This window comes from Amia ocellicauda, chromosome 1 (genome assembly GCF_036373705.1).
Source record: "Amia ocellicauda isolate fAmiCal2 chromosome 1, fAmiCal2.hap1, whole genome shotgun sequence".
In the NCBI taxonomy this organism is placed as follows: Eukaryota; Metazoa; Chordata; class Actinopteri; order Amiiformes; family Amiidae; genus Amia; species Amia ocellicauda.
The window spans coordinates 22807557-22827292 of record NC_089850.1 but is presented as its reverse complement, the minus strand read 5'-3'; the positions used below and the strand labels follow the sequence as shown (position 1 = coordinate 22827292).

Genomic DNA, 19736 nt, shown 5'->3' with positions numbered 1-19736 from the left:
ATACCTGACAGCTTGGTACAGTCTGAATATATAGCATCGCAATAAATTAATATATAGCATCGCAATAAATGCTCCTCCGCTGATAATGTCCATGAATCATTATTTTGGTGGATGTGCCTGTGCTATTGCACTCTGTACTGTGCATAGCAATTGCGTATTGATCAGTAGAGTAAAAGCACTCTGTGCCATTTGTACCTGGCGTTTCACTCGCAGTGTTTTCACACCACTGGCACAAACCCACGAATGATCTGTCATTGCCAGTATCACTGATTCCCCTGAATCAGTCATGTTCATATACACAGCATGTCCAAAACTTGCTCTCTTCAAACTTCGTTTCCAATTCATGTTTATTTGTGGGTAATCACTGTATCCACTCAATCTGACTACAGCTGTAAGAAAACACCTGTAATGCTGTACAATGCGTGTGTTTAAGCACATGAAAGACTGTAGACAGGTAGAGATCGCCACTTGAGTGGCGGACTGACTGTATTTGTAAAGGGTAGGCAGGATTGTGCGTTATATTTGATTTATTATGTATTTAAATGACCAGTCAAAATAACCCAATTTTGTCTATTCTAGGTAAATGTGTTTATAACTTATTTATTTTCACGTTTAGCCAGCTAAAACACTGTAGGCATGTTTAATACATATATTTAGGAAAAGTCACGAACGGGTATGCGCAGTGTATTTAGGAACACAGAGTAATTCAAATTTTAATAACCAAATCGGTCAAATTGACCGGATCAGCGCTTCTAGTGTTAAAGAACATGGAAAAGGGAAATATGGAGTCAAAACTGAGTACAGTTATACCATACAGTTTCAAAAGTACAGTTACACCCCAAGCCACCACTGGTAAATCACCAGCCGAGCCCTCTACCCAGATGAAAGAACCAGGGTTGAACGGAAACAAGAGCTACAGAAGGAATATCATGACAGACATGCCAGACAATGGTCCTATACAGTGGGGGACAGAATGTTTGCTCACAATTTTGGCACAGGACCGCCGTGGTTACTAGGTATCTTAATCAAAAAGACAGGATCAGTATCATACGTGGTACAATTGCATGATGGCAGAGCCTGCCGGAGACATGTGGACCATATCAGGTGGTGTTCATCTAAAATACTCGAGTCAAACATGCCACAGCCTGAAGGAGAGGACACAGTTGCTGATCAACCCCAGTTGAGCCAGGAAGGCCTGGGAGATTCAAAGACAAATGCACAGGATCAGCTGGTAACACAGAAGAACAGGGGAGTGTCAACAACAGTCCAGAGCATCGGGACAGTATGACGGAAGTCCAAACTGAAGACAGTCTTTTTGCACCGCTCTAGCCGCACTCCGAAGCCTCGGGTACTGATGGATAGTTAAACGTTAAAACATTATAGTTAAAGGTAGTTAAAGGAAGAGAGGGCAGAATAATCCCTCATAATTGCCTGGAGGTACAGGGTAGTCCACCCCTGTCCTTAGAGTAAGAGAGTGAGTTGTTTGCGTTTTTGTTTTATATGTAAAAAAAAAAAAATAGAATGGGAGATTAATTAAAGGGAGAGGAATGTGGAATATTGGGGTTTTACCACTTTAACACAGTTCTTAGGAGAACGTCAAATGACAAAAGGCTTAAGGGGGGTGGGGAAAAAGGAGGAACGAAAAGGAGTAAAAAGATGGCATTTGTAGTACAGCATGTTCCAATGGCGAGTTAAATAAAAGCCAGTTTGCAGTTACTAAATACAACAGTTATGAGTAGCATACTTTACAGCAACCTTGCCTGTTTTGGTCGCTGTGGAAATTAAGTCACTCGAAGCAGAGTTTTCCAAAACAAAACTGTCATTTATTAAATCTTCTCTCAGAGGTACTTCCACTTTCCCCCTTTTTCCATTCAGATTATAACACATACAGGTCTGACTCCTTAGTAAACTCCAACTTGACTCCCTGAGCGGCGTGGCACCACACCTCTATATATCCCCGTCAGGTGACTCCCACATGTCCAATTATCACTCTCCAGCTATACCACCCGGAAACAGGGGAGCCACACAAACACTGTTAACCCACTAACATCCCTCCCTAGCCCAACACAATAACACCACACATGCAACACACATACACACTCATGCACACCCACACAGACAAACAGGGTCCCCGAACTGACCCGCCCACCCACAATACACATTTTTACTGCCTTTGACTGCCCTACTGGCATAGACACACACAGTATTATAAAAAATCCTGAAATATCCTAAAACTATTTTCCCTAATCTAACAATAACAAAGATAACTAAAAACGAATCTAATAAAACCTATGCTTCATTTGTCGATTAGTATAACACAGAACAAATCCTGCAATTATTTGGTTGCTCATGTCTGTGGAATCTTCTCCCTGTGGAGTTCTGCTTAGGGAAATCCGTTTATTGTCTCTCTCTTTCAGCCCTACAGTCCAGCAGGTCAGCACTCTTTCCCTCCAGGTATGCTCGAAACACCTTCACTGGGACCAGGGGTTGAGGCTCCTGCACCACCACTCCCAATAGATCTGCAGGTAAATGTTGCAGTTACTGATGTGCTATTACTGTGATTCAATTCAGCTGAATATTTCCTTTCCTTTCTGGTTTATTTCAGATCTCCAGGCTAGTGCACCAAATGGCAGGTTACAGCAGGGACTGCAGGGCAGCAGGTAATACAGTATAATCAACAGATTCTTAATAAACAATGCATGTTATGCTCTCATAGCATTTATCATATACTTATGTCAGGTTATGGAGTCTGTCTCCCCATCTCTGGCACTGCTTGTCTTCGGATACATCCTTATCCCCCTTAGCAGTCTCTGACACACTCCACGCTGGGATCTTCCGTCCGCGGCTTTGAAAATCGCCTTAATACGAGTCCACAAAATCTTTCTCAAAAGACTCAGCCTTCTGTGTCTCTCCACACTCCTCCTTGTAACTAACATGAATCCCACGATTGAATCCCTCCTCTCTGGCTCAGGCAGTCTTTTAATTCCCCTCACCCCTCATTAGAGCTGGGAGCTCGGGTGATAGAGATTTGATTTGAGCAGCGATTCTCTTTGATCTGAGGCAGGTGTGCAACATTTGGCAATTTAGCTAAATTAAAAAGGAAAACAATGTGATTAAACAGCAAGCAGTGAATAATAATGAACCAATAAACCAATCAATTAAAACCACACGTGAATAGTGATAATCAATGAGAACAATGGCAATAATAATAATAATAAATAAAATCACATCAATCAACGCGGGTACTCATCACAAATGTGGCTATAATGATCTGCATTTAAATAATAATCAGAGGAAGATCTACAGCGGCATAGCGAGGGGGGAAAGGGAAAAGTTTGATTAAGTTGTTTATATCTGTAACCGTTTTATATACATATACATCCAAGTCGTACCTATTGCGCTCCGTTCGTTCTTGAATTTGAACGGAGAGGAAGATCGGGGATTGCAGTTTGAGGGGAAGTGTAAATGCGTGTTGAAATGTTATTGAAGGTTTAGTGATTCCTTGGTTTGAATACAATGCTAATATCACTGTGTATTTGTCCAGTGCTAACTGGTATAAAGTAATTACATGCATTTGTTTGTGTAATTGAAGTAAGCGCTATGCAGTATCTTTGTGTGCGTGCGTGTGCGTGCGTGTGTTGGCACTCATGGCAGCTGCGTGATGTCACCTTATAGGACAGGCAGCAGCGCACTAAACACTCTTATGAAGGTATCACCTACATAACATGAAAGTAAGGTTTTCTTTTCTGTGTTTAAAGTATTAAGAGATGTTGTGATATGATAAATATGTAATTGTGGAAAATTAATTTTGATAACTTTATTTAAAGTGTTTGTTTGTATGTTTATTTCTGGCCAGAAAATATCTGTTTGTTTATTTAGAGTGATGGTGAACCCAAAGTGGGAGGACCTGCACAGGAGGACTATGCACTATGTCACTTTTTAAATATCTCCAATTCAAAGGAAGTCCATTTTTTAGGACAAGACTATTTATTTTGTTGTTGTTATTTTCTACTGCGTTCATCTTCCTGTGTGGAGTGCTGCACTGTTTGTAAGAACTCTTTGCACATTAACAAAGGATTTATTGGACGGCTTTTATTCCATCCACCTTGCCTTCAGATCTCTCTACCTTTTCCACAAAGGAAAAAAAAGAAACCACTTTATAAATAAAATTATAATACAGAGCCTTGTCACCCCACGTGACATTACCGTTTGCTGCATGTGAAATGTGGTCAATGTTTTAGACAGTGGATGAAGCTACAGTATGTTGTGAAACGGTGTGTTGTGAACCTGTGTTGTAGAGATGTGGTTGTAGAATGGTATAATTCCTCATATGCCATCTCTTGAAAGGCATGTTAGAATCTGTGGGTGTGAAAGGATGGGCCTGTTGTCCTTGTGATGATGTTGCTGTCACAGTGGAGGAGAGTGAGTGAGTGGATCTGGGGAGACAATGGAGGGCACTGGATTTCCTAGAAAAAAATGTCACTGTTGGTAATATGGTAGATATGTAGAAAGAGTGATTGTATTAGAAAAATTAGGCTATCAGCAGAACTGTTTCTCGTTCTCTCCTGACCTTCTCCAGGACCACTGGGAGAAGGGGGAATGGTGGGAACATGTAAAGGAGACAGCGCGGCCACATGTGGGCTAATGCATCGATCCCTAGGGTTCCTGAGGGGTCTTGGATGGAGAACCATAGTGGGCAGAGTGTGGAGTGTGCCGAGGCAGAGATCCACGTCCGCCCTGCCGAACCAGCTCCACAGTTGCTGTACCACAGATGGGTGGAGGCGCCATTCCAAGACTGGGGGGCCTCCACGAGAGAGGAGGTCCGCTATTGTGTTGGCTAGGCTCCGTCCATCTGTCTCGGACTCCACGTCCATCGCAGACTGCTCCCCAACCCTGCTTGGAGGCATCTGTCATCATAACTGCTCGGTGGTAGACTGGCCACATGGGCACACCGAGGGTCAAATTGTGAGGGCTCCACCACCAACGGAGCGCCTTCCAGCACGCCGGAGTGACTGTGACTCGGCGTGCATAATCGCGGTGAAGATTCATCTGTAAAGACTCGAACCACCGCGGCAGCATCCTCAATCGGAGGAGGTTGAGGAGGAGGGTCTGTGATGCTATCGCTAGGAGGCCCAGCAGCCTCTGGCAAGGGGACACCCTGAGGTGAGCTCTCAGTCAGAAGAGGGAGAGACACACGTGTATAGAGACAACTCTTTCTGGCGCCAGCGCATAATTGAAGACATGGAGCCCCTGGCAACACAAGGGGTTCGAACAGGCTGAAGGCTGCCTGCAAGGCTGGGCCAAGGGTGTAACCAGGTAGACCCTGGCTCGCTGCAGGGACTGTTCCCTCTCCTGGGAATTTCCTGTCAGCATCTCCTTCATGGAGGGGCCTAAAGTAAAGCCCGGCGATATGGGCGCATCTACTCGTCTTGCCTGTGACAGCCAGAGCTGGCGGTGTGCAGCCACAATAGCTGCCAAGGAGTGTCCAGTTGCCCTTGCGCTGTGATGCATCAAATTGACCAGCAGGTCGGCCGCCACCGCTGTCTCTCTTTGAACCTGGAGTGTGAGGGGGCAGGGTCAGAGGGCCAGAGGATCTGCAAGCAGTCCACGGCCCTCTGGATCACTGTCCAAAACTTCCGGTCCTGACTTACAGGAACAGGGGAAGTGTTTTTGCTCAATGGAGTAGGGGGGACAAGGCTGGTTCCCCCTCCATGAGCTCCGCCTCTGACTTCAAACCCACGAGTAACAGGTGGTCCTCCTCCCAGATTACCTGTCTGCTGTCCTTGTCCATAGACAGGGCAGAGAGGCTCTCGTCAACATCCCATGGTACATGGGCCAGCAGTGGAGACTTGAGATGTGGGGGGGTCAGGGTCTTGGCTGCTGTTTGCGCTGCCTGTGCAGACAGGAGGGCGCAGGTGTGGTCCATCCAGCTATTCAGGGCAAGGATTGCCTCATCTCTGCCTCATCTCTGCCTAGCGGCGCGTACTGCAGGGACGTCAGGCAGGGGGGGCAGGCTCCAGTGGGGGGGAGCAGTTGCTATGGCATTAACATGCAAATCAATGTATAACTTTTTTGAAATGCGTTTTTCAGGATTTTTTTGTTGTTATTCTGTCTCTCACTGTTAAAATACACCTACCATTAAAATTATAGACTGATCATTTCTTTGTCAGTGGGCAAACGTACAAAATCAGCAGGGGACCAAATACTTTTTTCCCCTCACTGTAGGTCATGTTGTGATAAACAAACTATATACACTGTGGGGTGCAGAAGTCAGCTCTCATGCAACACATGAACAGTTGACACCTGCTGATTAGCAGAGCAATGACAGCTCTGCAATGTTGTAACAAATTAAATATGTACACAGCGATACACGAGAGGCAGCTCGAGTGCCCGCCGCTATGGACAGCATCAGTGGTTCACTGCTCTACTAGCTCACAGCTAGAGCGGGGTCACAGACCTGGTGTCCAATAAACTATCCACACAGCGAGCTAGCGAGAATCAGCTTGAGTGCCATGCATTGGGGACAGCGGCAACAGCCCTCTGTTCCACTAGCCCAGCTAGGACACGGCCACAGACCAGCCTTCTGCACAATGTATATACTGGACACGCGGGCAAGCCAGCTGAGGAGTCGCTTAAGTCACCACAGTTAAGTATCGCTTTTTTCTCTCGTGTTTCCTAGTTTAGTTAAGAGTTACATTGATTGTTTACGTGGTTACTTGTTTAGCTATGAATTATATATCTTGCAACTGTATTGTAGTAAGAGCAGCGACTGTTTGTTAGTTAATTTAGCAACTTACTTAGCACACTCGACACACACTTTCTGTAAACCAGAAGCGTTAAACTGCAGACTGTAATTATTTAGCATTTATTTAGCATTAATTTAGCATTACTACGAGCTATTGTTCAGTGTAACTGCAGAGGGCCATCCTGACCAGCCTTGTGTCATTCAACGCAACACAGGTGTGCACTGTCCTAATTAGTTACAGGTGTCGTATTTAACCACCCCCCACACCTCTGTGCCAGCAGTCAGCGCCAGCAGCCTTCAGTGTCCCCCTTCCGAAGGGCCCCATCTCCAAAGGGCAGGGACTCGAGCTGCGGGGACTCCAGCGAGGAGACGCTGCTCAGCAACAACAGACAACCATGACGATCTCTCCGATTCCCGTCCTGCTCTCTCCGTCTTTTCGGCATGCACCTGTGCGCCATTGTTTCCCTAATCCCTCCAACCTCATCTCTCTGCCTCTCCCCTCCTCCTCCCTCCCCTCTATTCCACTCTCTGGGGGCCTGTGGAACTGACACTCAGCTTCCAACAAGGCCGACATGGCCGAGACATGGATCTCCCCAGAAAACTCTACCACCCCTGCTGCATTATCCTCTCTGTTCGTCCTGTCTCACTCCCCTCGTTTTACTGGGCAGGGAGGAGGAACAGGGCTCCTGCTCTCCCCTTCTCTCCTCTTCTCTGTCCCCCCCTCTCTCTCCTCTATCTCAACCCACAGCTTTGAATTCCATGCAGTGGAAATCACCTCTCCCTCTAACCTCTTCCTTCTAGTTCTCTACCGTCCACCTGGTCCACTCACCTCCTTCCTGGATGAACTCGACTTTCTTCTCTCCTCCCTCCCCTCGCTGTCCTCACCTACCATCCTCCTGGGAGACTTCAACATCCACCTCTCCAACCCTTCCCACTGTGCCGGATTTCTTCCTCTCCTTCACTTTTTCAACTTCTCTCTCTCCCCATCTCCCCCCACTCACAGGGCAGGCCCCCAGCTAGACCTCATCTTCTCTAGAGGCTGCTCCCCTTCAATGCTCTCCGTGACACCCATGGACATCTCGGACCACCACTGCATTTCCTTCTCTCTTTCCCTCCCCTCCCTCCCCACTCCACCCACTCCCTCTGTCACCTTCCACCGTAATCTCCGCTCTGTCTCCCCCTCCACCCTTGCCTCCACTGCCCTCACCCTCTTACCTTCCATTGACTGTTTTTCCCATCTATCTGTCAACTGTGCTACCTCCTCTTTGTTCTCCTCCCTCACCTCCTCCCTTGACTCCCTCTGTCCTCTCATGTCTCGTCCTGCCCGTCCCTCCCCTCCTCAGCCTTGGCTCTCTGCTGTTCTCCGCTCAACCCAAACTAGTCTGCGCGCCGCCGAACAGAAGTGGAAAAGGACCAAACTCCCAGCTGCCCTCGAAGTCTACCACTCTCTACTGTCCACATTCTCCTCCTCACTCACCTCAGCCAAGAAGTCTTACTTCCAATCTCTCTTCAAATCCACTGTCAACAACCCCCACAAACTCTTCTTCACTTTCTCCTCCCTGCTTGCCCCCCCCTCCACCTCCCTCATCTCTCACTGCTGATGATTTCGCCTCCTTCTTCTCCTCCAAGATTGCAGACATCCACAGGCTCAACAATACTCCACCCTCCTCTCCCATTATACCCAAACCTCCCACCAATCAAGCTTCCTTTTCTTCATTCTCACCTCTCTAAGATGCTGAAGTTTCTGCTCTCCTCCTACGTCACAAACCTACAACGTGTGCCCTGGACCCTCTCCCTTCTCGCCTCTTCCAAGCGACCGCTCCTGATCTTCTCCCTTTCATCTCTTCCCTCCTCAACTCCTCACTCCTCTCTGGCTGTTTCCCCTCTACATTTAAACAAGCTGCTGTCATCCCACTGCTCAAGAAACCAACCCTTGACGCTACCTCTCCTCAGAACTATCGCCCTGTCTCCCTACTCCCCTTCCTCTCAAAGACTCTTGAGCGGGGGGTCCACGGGACTGCTCCCACCTGGTTCTCCTCCTACCTCAGTGACTGGTCCTACCAAGTGACATGGTGAGGCTCCTCATCCACCCCCCAACCTCTCCTCACAGGCGTTCCCCAAGGCTCCGTCCTGGGCCCCCTCCTGTTCTCTCTCTACACTCACTCCCTGGGCCCCCTCATCGCATCCCATGGTTTCTCCTACCACTACTACACTGATGATGCCCAGATCTTCCTGTCTTTTCCCTCTTCCGACCCTCTCATCCCCTCTCGCATCTCTTCCTGCTTGTCTGCTATTTCCACCTGGATGCACTCACACCACCTCAAGCTCAACCTCTCCAAATCGGATCTCCTGTTTTTCCCCCACTCTTCCTCACCTTCTGCTGACCTCCCCATCTCGATCCCCTTGGAATCCACCACATCTCTCCTTCTTCTTCCGCTAAAAATCTAGGAGTCACCCTCGATCCCGCGCTATCCTACACCCAGCACATCACCACGCTGGCACGCACCTGCAGATTCTTCCTGAGCAACATACGCCGGATCCACCCCTTCCTCACTGACTACTCGACTCAGCTGCTTGTCCAGTCACTGGTCCTCTCCCGCCTGGACTACTGCAACTCCCTCCTGGCCGGCCTGCCTGCATCTACTACCCGCCGCTCCAGCTCATCCAGAACTCTGCGGCTCGTTTGGTATTCTCTCTGCCACAATTCGCACACGCTACTCCACTGCTCTGCTCCCTCCACTTGCTCCGGATACCGGCACGCATTCAGTTCAAGACATTGACCCTCACCTACAGCTGTCTCGACCACACTGCACCAAGTTACATTCGGACACTCGTCTCTCCATACATTCCCTCCAGACCACTGCGCTCCTCCAGCGCCAGAAGACTAACTCTACCTCCTCTCCACTCTCCTTCCTCCAGAGCCCGCTCCTTCTCATCCCTGGCCCCTAAATGGTGGAACGACCTGCCCACCGAAGTCAAAACAGCAGAGTCCTTGACCTCATTGCGGCGCTTACTCAAGACGCATCTTTTCCAACAGTACTTGTAATATTAGTCCTCTATCCCTGCTAGATAGCACTTCACAGTTTTATTATGCTTCTTGTGTTTTTGATTTGTTTTCCTCCTTGCTCCCATTCCCGTAGCCCTTGACTGTGACCCTACATCTTCACAGCACCTAGCTTTTACCGTCCAGCATGTAGGACCTCACTTATTGTACATGCCTGTGTAAATTGTAAATTTGAATTTGTAAAATGTATTATATTTTGAATTTCTATGTTTTAGTTAAATTGAATTTGTAATGATTGATGCCTTTTACTTAACTGTATTTTTGTACTTTGTTTTGCACTTATGTTGTAATACGCCCTGGATAAGGGCGTCTGCCAAGAAATAATAATAATAATAATAATAATAATAATAATAATAATAATAATAATAATAATAATAATAATGAGATAGGATAATGCTTAATGAGCCCCAGAAGGAGCCAGAGGGAGACAAAGGTAAATAACTTTAATGCCCGGCTATCTACTCTGAACAGTAATGTCCATCTAGCAGGCAGTGATGCCTTGGCTCAGATTGTGCCCACTCCTTGATTTGATACACCATGGTGTCACCCCATTAACACTTTTATTTTCAGGTTGGTGACCACCAGCATGAAGATCATCAATCATTTTGAATTGTTATAGGGAAAGAGACCACTGAGAGGTCTCGAAGGGAATGAAGTGCTAGCAACCTCTCTTCCCAATGAATTCCTAGCAAAATACAGACCCTGATCCCATTCACCTTTTTGCCTGCAGTTATATGTGTCCATGTGTGGCTCCCAGCCAGTACTATAGTGAACACATCTCAATGCCTATGGAAGGACAGCTTTTCAACCTTCTGCCTCAGGCGCAGTGGACATGATCAGGCCTAACTAAACTTCAGGAACTACCGCTCATCATAGAAGTGCTTTATAATGAATGTAATAACTGTGTAATGTTTCTATATAATCTTTGAATGTTTCATGTCTTATGCATGAGACGCTATGCAAATGGTTGGCGAGCGTTCTGAACCGATTCCATCAAATACAGCTCAATGCAGACTGTCACGAGTCACAAGCACAACAGGTGGGTACAGAAGGGAGTATGCAGAATGGATAGCACACACTTCAGATCTGGGATTCTGTGAGTTGGCAGAAGCAGAAACAAAACATTAGATGCACTCACACTACAATATACACAATAGCTCACACCATATATCACTACATGAGACATGCTGACCACAAGCCTGTCGAGACTTGGCTTGAGATCTACTTGTTAGTTCTGTGCCTGAGAGATTGTGCCTCTCCACACTACACAAGGGTCAATCCTATTATCCAGCATTATATTATTCATCATTCTAGAATGATACGCTAAGACTCAACATCGTTTCACCTCTTCCCCTGAGACAATCGCATTTCACTCACTGAGGCCCAGTTTAGTGCCGTGGCCTACTGGAAGCAGCTCAGTCCAACACTGTGGGTATAGTCGAGAACTCCAGGTTGCACACCTGATTAGACGGGGGTCACACTCATGCCCACTGCCGATTTGCTGCCATGAGTCTCCCTCATGATGAGAGGGTAGGGCAGTAGTAGTTGTGACCTAGTGCCTAGTGGTGTGTTGTGTCCCCTGTCACACAGTACCTCTAAGGAGGTCTACATTGCCAATGAATTCATGGATGAATTCATCAAGGGAATCTACATATTCCCCCACACAGACTGCTATCATAACTCCATCTCCGAGACCAACACGAGTGTTAGGAGGGTATGGCATAGGAAGTACAGAATACTCTGAACGAAAGAAGGGCGAAGGACATGAACATTGACATTAATTGTCAGAGGGCCAGAATAATGTTGAACACTGTTACAATCACTGCGAGTGCATGGGTAGTAGTGTGGAAAAAGAGGATATCACGGCACTAAAGGAGGGACTAGTTTGTCTGGGGTGTAGCAGTTGCTTTCACATTTATACTGATAATCAATATAGGCATGTGTTTCTGTTTAGGACAAGCATTTGAAGACTACATTTCATGGTTTACATGCACACATGTACTTACATTCTGTCTGCTCCTGGTTCCCTGCTGAAGAGGTGAAAGAGATGTATTTTTATCTCCAAGGATTAGCAAATGCGTCTTGCTCCTCCTGTAAGAGAGATCCATATTTTAGTAGGGGTTTAGATTTGTTTGTGGCTCTTCCATTACTAAGAAGTGCCTAGAATTATTGTTTAAAATGTTACTAGGTGATTGAGTATGCTCTGTGTATGTTGTCTTTTTCATACTGCTCAGGCAGTAATATTATCTGCCTTTCTTCCCTCCCTTCCTTCTTCTATCTCCCTGTCTTAGTTTGTTTTTGTACACAGGGTACTCTGCTGATGAGGCTTTGTGTCCTTCAGGACTTTCCAGTCTGCCATGTTTTTAATTTCTTTACTAATGTTTTCATTTCTTGAGATAACTAGCTTTGCTTGACCGAACGAAAACCCACTTGATTTCTTATTAGAATTTCGGAAACCTAACTTCGGATTTGACTGTTGAATTACCATAGACACTTAGAACTCCACTTTCAAGTTTTCTTATTCTGCAACTATCATGTTATTGAATGCTGTAATCAATTACATGTTTGGAAGGACTGCCCTATGGCCTCTGTTGGGAGAGTCTGTTGGAGGGATTCCCAAATAACAGTCCCCTGGGTGTGTGAGGCCTCTTGATTATGGCTAATATGACATGTTGAATATTTGTATGAGAACTCCTCCCATCTTTATCTCTGCTGATGCTACATTGTGTTTCCATTCCACTGATGATCATTTATGATTTCTCCCTAAACTTTCATAATGCTTTAGGTTTAAACCCACAGGAGCAGTTCACAATGGCTGTGTATTGCTTTAGAACTCCTAGCTACATGTTGTCATTTCCAGACAGCCTTTATGACTACAACAACTGACTGTTGCACTAAACTGTCTTTTATGGCTTGTTCGTGTTCCATTCTCTGAGGGCGACACACCCTTTTCCGTCATCACTGCGCTTTATCCACAGGATGCCAAGGAGGCTAAACAGGTGTCTACTACACATATGGTGCTGCTGGACTTCATTCCCCAAGGCTCCGTCCTGGGCCCGCTCCTGTTCTCTCTCTACACTCACTCCCTGGGCCCCCTCATTGCATCCCATGGTTTCTCCTACCACTTCTACGCTGATGATGCCCAGATCTTCCTGTCTTTTCCCTCTTCCAACCCTCTCATACCCTCTCGCATCTCTTCCTGCTTGTTTGCTATTTCTGCCTGGATGCACTCACACCACCTCAAGCTCAACCTCTCCAAATCGGATCTCCTGTTTTTCCCCCACTCTTCCTCACCTTCTGCTGACCTCCCCATCTCGATCCCCTTGGAATCCACCACACTCTCTCCTTCTTCTTCCGCTAAAAATCTATGAGTCACCCTCGATCCTGTGTTCTCCTACACCCAGCACATCACCACGCTGACACGCACCTGCAGATTCTTCCTGAGCAACATACGCCGGATCCGTCCCTTCCTCACCGACTACTCGACTCAGCTGCTTGTCCAGTCACTGGTCCTCTCCAACCTGGACTACTGCAACTCCCTCCTGGCCAGCCTCCCTGCATCTACTACCCGCCGCTCCAGCTCATCCAGAACTCTGCGGCTCGTTTGGTATTCTCTCTGCCACAATTCGCACACGCTACTCCACTGCTCTGCTCCCTCCACTTGCTCCCGATACCGGCACGCATTCAGTTCAAGACATTGACCCTCACCTACAGCTGTCTCGACCACACTGCAGCAAGTTACATTCAGACACTCGTCTCTCCATACATCCCCTCCAGACCACTGTGCTCCTCCAGCGCCAGAAGACTAACTCTACCTCCTCTTCACTCTCCTTCCTCCAGAGCCCGCTCCTTCTCATCCCTGGCACCTAAATGGTGGAACGACCTGCCCACCGAAGTCAAAACAGCAGAGTCCTTGACCTCTTTCCGGCACTTACTCAAGACACATCTTTTCCGACAGTACTTGTAATATTAGTCCTTTTATCTCCGCTAGATAGCACTTCACAGTTTTATTATGCTTCTTGTGTTTTCGATTTGTTTTCCTCTTTGCTCCCTTTCCCGGCCAACTGATGTGCCCTACAAAACACAAACAGTGTGTCTTCCGGTGAATGACACCCTGCTCACTGGAGACCCGGGTGCATCCTGCATGGTCTGGTGACCGCAGTTCGGTGGCATGGGCCATTAGCGACGAACATTGCACCTGTTGCCTGGCACATAGACTTACATTACAGACTCTTTCTGATTCCTTGCTCAAAACCTGGGTGGAAATATAGCATGGACAATATGAGGTGCAGCTGGGATCTGCACAGGTCAAAGACCTCCTATTAGTTCGAGCACTGTTTGCATGTTCTTTGTCTCTTGTAGAGTTTCTGCTTTCTGTCAATGTTGTTATTTCCAATGTCTTATTTTCTCTGCACCAAGAATCCGGACAGTTATACCAGGTTGTCAGAAATACAGATATAACTACACCCTATTATAACCCTTAAACACACATTTTCCATTATTATATGATGGCCTTTAATCACCACCAATAGTGCAACCCTGATACCCAGAGGAACAGAGTCTGATAAGAACCAGTTTTCTCCAGCAATTTGGGCTTGATACATCGTACAAACCCCCCTTATATTAAACATTATGTATGCTTTAATTCTCCCCAGTTTAACCATATGTGGCAGGGAGGGGGTTAATTGTCCTTCCCTGCCTGCTCATGGACTGCAGGTGGCTGGAGTGATTGATCAATTAAGGTCAATCAACTCCAGCCAACTGCCTCAGCCTCCCTTTGGGGGTAGAGGGTGTTGGAGAGTTATTTGGGTGTGGGAACAAACCTGCCCAGATTTGTGTTGTGTTGTGTTGTTTGAGTGTGTATGTTACGTGTTTACACATTGAAGACCAGGTCCACTCTGTATATTATTCTTTGAGTTTTGTGTATCTTTTTGTTTGGCCATCGTGCCAGTTTATTTTGTTTATTTAATAAAGACTTACTTTGTACCTGCGGTCCGTCTCCAAGCCTCCATTACTGGCTACCCCGCCACACCATATATGGGTTTTCCTAACAAGTTGTCAGGAAGAAATTGAACTTGCACTCATAATGGGACAGACATGTGGGTCCTGTTATCTTTCTCTTCTGTCTGGTCTGCATAAAAGTGCCTGTAGTTTGTAACTTCTCCAAGACTGTTCTTAAGATTGCCTCTTGAACTTCTTCCTTGCAGCTGCTTGTAATTAAAACCTTTGACTGGAAATATATATCTCTCTCTGTATTTCTACGACTCTTCACTTGCCATACATACATACACACCTCATAGGTGGCAGACTGGGCTGGATGGGAGCTGAAAACACAGCACCATCCCACCTGCTCCTCAGATGGAAGAAATTATTGTAACTGACAAACATGATTCTTTTGGCTTCTTTATGCTTTGCTCTATTGCCAACAGGTGGGACTGAAGAGACTGTATTATGTTTTATCTTAATAATAGTATGCAGACTGAGCAAAGTAGATTGATTAAGCGAGCAACAGCCACTAAGGCAGTTGTTCAGGGCATACCCTCTAGACATTCTTGTCGATAATAAAAGGATCAAACAGCAGACAGAGAGGGCCCACAGTTGTTTGTTAAAAGTCTGTTTGTGGACCTAAATTGCTTCCCCAGATTGGTAGGAACTGTCTTTGTTAATGATTGATTGACAGTTGTTAAATGAAGACCCATGGGATCGAACCTCCCCGGTGTATATCAAAGAAAGCCACCTCTCCCCGGATTCCACACCTCCCCCAAGGAAGACAACCATGAACATTACAAGGGTCAGAAATCTAACCTCAAGACATCACTCTGGGAAACCTGTGACTGACCCTGCACACAGACCCACATGTCATGAATTGTATAAAAAGCTGTTAACTTCTGCTGTTCAGAGAGACTCTGCTGGAGAGCTTCCATGTCGGGCCCTTCCAGGCCTGGTATGTTAAAAAAATCCATGTTATCCTCTGTGTATCAAGACTGGGTTCTTCACACTAGAAATGCCCAACAGGGACTTCTGGTGATGTCATCGAGCTAATGGCTGCCTAAACCTGTAGCTCTCTGGTCTTAATTAGAAAACACCCAACAAAACCATCTAAATATTCAAAAACTACGACATAAACGAAGTTCCTAACGTTGGGAGGCAATGGAGACAAGATGCGGAGGACTTAAATCCACAAAACAACAAGACAGAGACGAATACAACGATGAGGAAAGCAGCCGCAGCAGCTCACCTGTAGCCCACCAGGGGACGGGTTGTGGCTCCAGCGACAAAACCGAGCCCCCTGGAGTGAGTCTTGAAAAAATATATACGCTGAACTAGTTGATTTCAGAAGAGATATCAACAAAAAGTTATCCGACATTACCGAAGGTATTAAACATACCAACAAAAGAATTGACGAAGCAGAGCAGCGCATTGTACAAACTGAGGCCTGTGCAGAGCGGACCGACAACACGCTGATACAGCTCCTTCAAAAACAGACACAGCTAGAGGCGAAGGTGACGGACTTAGAAGGGAGATCGAGGAGACAAAACCTAAGGATATACGGTGTACCAGAGGCACTTGAGGGAGACTCAATGGTATCTTTTGTTGACAAACTTCTTAAAAAGGAACTGGACCTTCCCAAAGACATGAATCTTGAAATTGAAAGAGCTCACCAATCCTTAGGTCCTAAACCCGCAGACCCCTCTACAAGACCAAGATCAATAATGATCAAATTCCTGAGATACAGAACCAAGGAAGAAATCTTGACAAAAGCATGGGGAAAAAGGGAAGTCTTCATCGAAAAGAAAAGGATATACTTTGATCACGACTATGCACCCGAGGTCCTGCAGATACGCAGGGAATACAAAGAAGTGAAGTCAATCCTAAAAGAAAACGGAATCAAATTCCAGACTACATTCCCAGTGAAACTCAGGATCTTCTTCGATTCTGGAGCACAACTTTACACATCGGCAGATGCTGCAGCAAGGGACTTATCAGACAGAGGTTTTGCTGTTAATGTCCGAACCAAGAAAGCTGGCACAACGGAAGATATAATCAGACGCAATGCCTGGCATTCGACAAAAATCGAATGAACAATACAAAACAGCACTCCAGGCCTTTCGACACTGCCCACCTACTGAAGACAGAGTTTCATGTTCGGACTGTGATGGACAGTGTTTTGGACAGTACAATTGAAGCAGATAACAATACTCTGGTGAGACTGTTCCTATATCTCCTTAATTTTGTTAGGTAAAATATATAATGAAGACTCATCCAAATGCTATACTCAGAATGTTTGTTTACATTATCTATGAACACACTACAGGTAAAGCAGGTCTGATTTTCTAGAAATATATAACATTCTCTGCATCGATATAAATATGAAGTTGTTCTTATTGAATATTATTGTATTAAGTACAGCTTGTACACAAAAAATAATACTAATGTTTTTTTTCTCCGCAACTTTAAACAAATGTAGTAATGCATAGACCGGGAGCGGTGACTAAGCATGCCATCTACTAGGGTCCTCTTCTCTTAAATAGAAGAGGATTTCCCTAGCTACCGCGAATTACTTCTGGGGTAAAAGGGGTTGATATACTTTTTGACCCCCTCTTTGAAGTCCTTATTATTAGTTCCTTTTTATTAATACTTGTTAGTTTTGTTCTTTTTTTTTTTTCTTGTCATGCCGGCATTTTTGAGTTCTCAGAGAGAGGAAGGCAGTGGTTCAGTGTGTAAAGAGATTTTGAAAAATAAAATAATATCCTACAATGTGAATGGGTTAAACAATCCTATAAAAAGGGGAAAGATCTTGGCAAAGGTTAGGAGATAGAGATGGCACGCAGTGTTCCGCCAGGAGACTCATCTTTCAGATTGTGAACATGACAAACTGATGCATATGGGGTACCAGAGAACATTTTACTCTTCCCATGCATCGGGACACAGACGTGGCGTTGCCATCCTGATACCGAATTATACCAACTTTGAATATCATTCAGAAATTAATGATAAAGAAGGTAGATTTATTCTAGTTAAAGGGAAACTATCAGGGTCTTTGGTTACTTTATTAAATATCTATGCCCCACCGGGAAGTGACAGAAATTTCTATAAAACATTTTTCGATTTAATAGCCTTAGAAACAGTGGGAGTATTAATATGCGGGGGTGATTTAAATATATATACTGTATGAACCCCAATCTGGACACCACAAAAAATAATTCAAAATTCCCCAAATCCTTGATCAAATATGTCAAGAGATCTATGGAAGAGTTGGGCATTCTAGATGTATGGAGAGAAAAAAAATTGTAAAGCAAAAATATTATGAATCTGGAACCAAATCCATAAAAATATTAGCAAGAAGATTACGTAAACAGCAGGCTAGAGTGACTATTCATAAAATACAAGACCCCAAAACTAAGCAACTGTGCTCCAAATTAGAAGAAATCAAAACAACCTTTGTAGAATATTATAAAACTTTATATGCACAACCTGAGAAATTGAACAAACAATATACTGATTCCTTGTTAAATTCCCTAAAACTACCTAATATAAATGTGGAACAAAACATAGAAATGACAAAAGCAATCTCTATTCAGGAATTTAATAAAGCTATATCAAATCTTAAATCAAATAAATCCCCAGGGGCTGATGGTTTTCCCACTGAATTTTACAAGGTGTTCAGAGATCAGGTGTCCTCTATGTTACTCTCCGCATGCAGGCGTGTATGGGAGGGGGGAGAATTTCCACCTTCCTGGAGGGATGCCATTATTTCTGTAATCCCTAAGGAAGGTAAGGATCAGACTAAATGTGGATCTTTTCACCCAATTTCCATTCTCTGTGTAGATTACAAGATATACACTTCAATTATAGCCAAGAGACTAGATACAGTTCTACCCCATCTAATAAATTTAGATCAAACCGGCTTTATTTTAAACAGACAAACACAGGACAACATTAGATGAACATTACATATAATGAGACATATACAATTAAAAAAGACAAGTGTGATATTGGTTAGTCTTGATGCAGAAAAAGCCTTTGACCGGGTTAGTTGGGATTTCCTATATCAAACACTAGAAAGATTTGGTTTTAGTCATACATTTGTTAAAGGAATTCAAACAATATATTCAGATCCACATTCACAAATTAAAATCAATGGCTACATTTCAGATAGATTCAAACTGCAGAGAGGTACAAGACAGGGCTGCCCTTTGTCCCCACTTTTATTTTCCTTATACATTGAACCACTTACACAATTGATAAGACAGACACCAGAAATTAAAGGTATACAATTAAATGGACAGTGCCATAAAATTGCACTTCATGCTGACAATGTCATGTTATATATGGAGCAACCAGCCGCATCTCTTGAGAAGGTATTGATTCTTCTGGAGGAATTCGGTAGGGTCTCGGGGTATAGACTAAACATGGAAAAAACTGAAATATTATCATACAATTTCAACCCTTCAGCCCAGTTAAAAGAAAAATGTAAACTGAAGTGGCAATCAATATCAATCAAAAACGTAGGTGTCCACTTACCAAAAGACCTCTCAAAATTATTTAATTTAAATTACAACCCACTGACCTCAAGAATTAAAGAGGATATTGCAAGGTGGAATTTACTCCCATTGTCTTTGAGTTCTAGAGTGGAGGCTGTTAAAATGAATGTATTGCCAAGACTGCTATATCTATTTCAAACGTTGCCTATAGAGGTGCCATTGGGGCAGTTTAATGAGTGGGATAGACTCATCTCAAGATGTATTTGGAATGGCAAAAAGCCAAGAATTAGATTTAAAACACTTCAGCTTTCTAAATAAAGGGGTAGATTGGCCCTTCCCTGTCTCCAGACCTATTACTGTGCTGCCCAACTGAGGCCTCTAGTGTGTTGGTGTAACTCGGGTTATGTGGCAAGATGGAAAGATATAGAGATCACAATAATAC

The 19736-nt window shown here is 44.9% G+C and overlaps 1 long non-coding RNA gene across 1 annotated transcript; it reads right to left on the bottom strand.

The window, feature by feature from the left end:
- Positions 1-1801: 1801 nt before the first annotated feature.
- On the bottom strand, positions 1802-3081 carry LOC136759870 (uncharacterized). Its single transcript, XR_010820121.1, has 2 exons — positions 2731-3081; positions 1802-2519 (listed from the first exon to the last, which is right to left on the bottom strand). It is a non-coding gene; the product is annotated as an uncharacterized LOC136759870 (long non-coding RNA).
- Positions 3082-19736: the final 16655 nt, after the last annotated feature.